We start from the raw sequence: 5278 nt of genomic DNA on the forward strand, positions 1-5278 counted from the left end.
TGGAAATGGTGTCAGACTTTATTTTTTGGGGCTCCAAAATCACTACAGATGGTGACTACAGCCATGAAATTAAAAGACGCTTACTCCTTGGAAGGAAAGTTATGACCAACCTAGATAGCATATTCAAAAGCAGAGACATTACTTTGCCAACAAATGTCCGTCTAGTCAAGGCTATGGTTTTTCCTGTGGTCATGTATGGATGTGACAGTTGGACTGTGAAGAAGGCTGAGTGCCAAAGAATTGATGCTTTTGAACTGTGGTGTTGGAGAAGACTCTTGAGAGTCCCTTGGACTGCAAGGAGATCCAACCAGTCCATTCTGAAGGAGATCAGCCCTGGGATTTCTTTGGAAGGAATGATGCTAAAGCTGAAACTCCAGTACTTTGGCCACCTCATGCGAAGAGTTGACTCATTGGAAAAGCCTCTGATGCTGGGAGGGATTGGGGGCAGGAGGAGAAGGGGACGACAGAGGATGAGATGGCTGGATGGCATCACTGATTTGATGGACATGAGTATGAGTGAACTCCGGGAGCTGGTGATGGACAGGGAGGCCTGGCGTGCTGCAATTCATGGGGTCGCAAAGAGTCGCAACTGAGCGACTGATCTGATCTGATCTGATCTGAATCCCTTATAATTATACAGTGGAAGTGAGAAATAGATTTAAGAGACTAGTTCTGATAGACAGAACGCCTGATGAACTATGGATGGAGGTTTGTGACACTGTACAGGAGACAGGGAGAAAGACCATCCCCAAGAAAAAGAAATGCAAAAAAGCAAAATGGCTGTTTGAGGAGGCCTTACAAATAGCTGTGCAAAGAAGGGAAGCAAAAAGCAAAGGAAAAAAGGAAAAATATACCCATTTGAATGCAGAGTTCCAAAGAATAGAAAGGAGAGAAAAGAAAGACTTCCTCTGCAATCAGTGCAAAGAAACAGAAGAAAACAATACAATGGGAAAGACTAGAGCTCTCTTCAAGGAAATTAGAGATATCAAGGAAATATTTCATGCAAAAATGGGCTCAATAAAGGACGGAAATGGTATGGACCTAACAGAAGCAGAAGATATTAAGAAGAGGTGGTAAGAATACACAGAAGAACTGTACAAAAAGATCTTCATGACCCAGATAATCACGATGATGTGATCACTCACCTTCAGCCAGACATCCTGGAGTGTGAAGTCGACTGGGCCTTAGGAAGCATCACTACGAACAAAGCTAGTGGAGGTGATGGAATTCCAGCTGAGCTATTTCAAATCCTAAAAGATGATGCTGTGAAAGTGCTGCACTCCATATGCCAGCAAATCTGGAAAACTCAGCAGTGGCCACAGGACCGGAAAAGGTGAGTTTTCATTCCAATCCCAAAGAAAGCCAATGCCCAAGAATGCTCAAACTACTGCACAATTGCACTCATCTCACATGCTAGTAAAGTAATGCTCAAAATTCTCCAAGCTAGGCTTCAACAACAAATGAATCGTGAACTTCCAGACGTTCAAGCTGGTTCTAGAAAAGGCAGAGGAACCAGAGATCAAATTCCCAACATCCACTGGATCCTTGGAAAAGCAAGAGTTCCAAAAAAACATCTATTTCTGCTTTATTGACTATGCCCAAGCCTTTGATTGTGTGGATCACAACAAGCTGTGGAAAATTCTGAAAGAGATGGGATTACCAGACCACCTTACCTGCCTCTTCCAAATAGGAAAAAAAGTATGTCAAGGCTGTATATTGTCACCCTACTTATTTAACTTATATGCAGAGTACATCATGAGAAACACTGGGCTGGATGAATCACAGGATGGAATTGAGATTGCTGGGAGAAATATCAATAACCTCAGATATGCAGATGACACCACCCATAAAGCAGAAAGTGAAGAACTAAAGAGCCTCTTGATGAAAGTTAAAGAGGAGAATAAAAACGGCTTAAAACTCAGCATTCAGAAAACTAAGATCATGTCATCCGGTCCCATCACTTCATGGCAAGTAGATTGGGAAACAATGGAAATGGTGAGACTATTTTTCTGGGTTCCAAAATCATTGCAGTTGGTGACTGCAGCCATGAAATTAAAAGACTCCTTGAAAGCAAAGCCATGACCAACCTAGACATCATGTTAAAAAGCACAGACATTACTTTGCTAACAAAGGTCCATCTAGTCAAAGCTATGGGTTTTCCAGTAGCCATGTATGGATGTGAGAGTTGGACTATAAAGAAAGCTGAGCATCAAAGAATTGATACTTTTGCACTGTGGTGTTGAAGAAGACTCTTGAGAGCTTCTTGGACTGCGAGGAGATCCAACCAGTCCATCCTAAAGAAAATCAGTCCTGAAGGACTGATGCTGAAGCTGAAATTCCAATACTTTGGCCATGTGATGTGAAGAAGTGACTCATTGGGAAAGACTCTGATGCTGGGAATGATTGAAGGCAGGAGGAGAAAGGGACAAGAGAGGATGAGATCGTTGGATGGCATCACCAAGTCCATGGACATGAGTTTGAGTAAGCCCCGGGAACTGGTGATGGACAGGGAAGCCTGGTGTGCTGCAGCATGTGGATGCAGAGTCGAACATGACCCGGCCACTGAACTGAACTATTACACTGTATGTATGTACTATGGTTTCTCTATTCACTCATCTGTCAATGGACATACAGGTTGTTTCCACATTTTGGTTTTTTTAAATAGTGCCACTGTAAACATTGAACATGCATGTATCTTTTCGAATTAAAGTTTTGTCTGGATATATGCCCAGGAGTGGCATTGCTGGATCATATGGCAACTCTATTTTTGGTTTTCTGAGGAACCTTCATACTATTTTCCATAGTGGCTGCAACAATTTATATTTCCACCAGTGTAGGAGGGTTGCCTTTTCTTCACATCCTCTCCAGCATTTACTATTTGTAGATTTCTTAATGACACCCATTCTGACTGATGTGAGGTGATACCTCACCATAGTTTTGATTTGTATTTCTCTATTAGCGATGATGACCAGTCATGTATATTTTGGCTATTTGTATTTCTTTTTTGGAGAAATGTCTACTTAGGTCTTTTGCCCATTTTTCAACTAGGTTGTTTTTTGGTTTTGAATTGTATGACCTGTTTGTATATTTTGGAAATTAAGTCCTTGTTGGTTGCATCATTTGCAAGTATTTTCTCCCAGTCCATAGGCTGTCTTTTCATTTTGTTTGTGATTTCCTTTGCTGTGAAAAGCTTATAAGTTTCATTAGGTCACATTTATTTATTTTTGCTTTTATGTCTATTGCCTTTGGAGACTGACCTAAGAAAACATTAGTATGATTTATCTTCAAGAATGTTTTGCTTGTGTTTTCTTCAGGGAGTTTTATGGTGTTATGTCTTATGTTTAAGCCTTTAAGCCATTTTATTTATGTGTATGGTGGGCTTCCCAGGTGGCTCAGTGGTAAAGAACCTGTCTGACAACTCAGGAGACAAAAGAAACGTGGGTTCAATCCCTGGGTTAGGAAAATACTCTGGAGGAGCAAATGGCCACCCGCTCTGTTATTCTTGCCTGTGAAATCCCATGGACAGAGGAGCCTGGTAGGTCACAATCTATGGGGCTGCAAAAAGTTGGACATGACTTAGAGACTGTGCAGGCATGGTGTGACAGGGTGTTCTAACTTCACTGATTTACATGCAGCTGTACAACTTTTCCACATTGCTTGCTGAAGAGACCATCTTCTCATCTCTTCTCTTCTTCGGCATTTTTGCCTCCTTTGTTGAAGGTTAATTTTCCATAGGTGTGCTGGTTTATTTCTGGGTTCTCTATTCTGTCCCATTGATCTGTTTTTGTGCCAGTACCATGTTGTTTGGATTACTGCAGCTTTGTAGCATTGTTTGAAGTCTGGGACGGTTATGCCTCCTGCTTTGTTCTTTAGCCTCAGGATTGCTTTGTCAATTTGGGGTCTTTCATGGTCCTGCAGATGGTGACTGCAGCCATGAAATTAAAAGACTCCTTGGAAGGAAAGTTAAGACCAACCTAGATAACATATTGAAAAGCAGAGACATTACTTTGCCAACAAAGGTCCATCTAGGCCAGGCTATGGTTTTTCTAGTAGACATGTATGGATGTGAGAGTTGGACTGTGAAGAAAGCTGAGCACCGAAGAATTGATGCTTTTGAACTGTGGTGTTCGAGAAGACTCTTGAGAGTCTCTTGGACTGCAAGGAGATCCAACCAGTCCATTCTGAAGATCAGCCCTGGGATTTCTTTGGAAGGACTGATGCTAAAGCTGAAACTCCAGTACTTTGGCCACCTCGTGCGAAGAGTTGACTCATTGGAAAAGCCTCTGATGCTGGGAGGGATTGGGGGCAGGAGGAAAAGGGGACGACAGAGGATGAGATGGCTGGATGGCATCACTGACTCGATGGACGTGAGTCTGAGTGAACTCCGGGAGTTGGTGATGGACAGGGAGGCCTGGTGTGCTGCAATTCATGGGGTCACAAAGAGTTGGACACGACTGAGCGACTGAACTGAACTGAACTGATGGTTCTGTATAAATTTTATGATTATTTGCTCTAATTCTGTGAAAAATGTCATGGGTAATTTGTGAAGTGAAGTTGCTCAGTCATGTCCGACTCTTTGCGACCCCATGGCCTGTAGCCTGCCAGGCTCCTACGTCCATGGGATTTTTCAGCCAAGAACACTGGAGTGGGTTGCCATTTCCTTAGGGATTGCATTAAATCTGCAGATTGCCTTGGTTAGTATGGCCATTTTAACAATATTAATTCTTCCAATCCGAGGGCATGGGATGGCTTTCCATTTCTTTGAATCATCTTCAGTTTCCTTTATTATGTAATTCTCATTATGTAAGTTTTTCAACTCCTTGGTGAGATTTATTCCTAAGTATTTTATTTTTTGATGTGTTTTTTAAAAATGGATTGTTTGTTTACATTCTCTATTTCATTGTTGGTCTACAGAAATGCAATTGATTTCTCTGTTAGTCTTGTATACTGCTACCTTGCTGAGTGTATCAGTTCTAGAAGTTTCTGAGTAGAGTCTTTAGGGTTTTCTATACACATAGTATCATGTCATCTGCACATATGACACTGTTAAATCTCTTCCCTACCAACTTGAATACCTTTTCTTTCTTTTTCCTGTTGGATTGTTATGGCCAGGATTTCTAATATTATTCTGAAGAGAAGTGGTGAGAGTGGGTATCCTTCCCTTGTTCCATGTTTTAGCAAGAAGGCTTTCAGCTTTTTGTGGTTGAGTATTATGATGGCTGTGGGTTTGCCATGAATAGCTTTTATTATGTTGAGGTATGTTTCCTCTGTACTGACT

Source organism: Bison bison, unplaced genomic scaffold (genome assembly GCF_000754665.1).
Source record: "Bison bison bison isolate TAMUID 2011002044 unplaced genomic scaffold, Bison_UMD1.0 scf7180017864270, whole genome shotgun sequence".
NCBI lineage: Eukaryota > Metazoa > Chordata > Mammalia > Artiodactyla > Bovidae > Bison > Bison bison.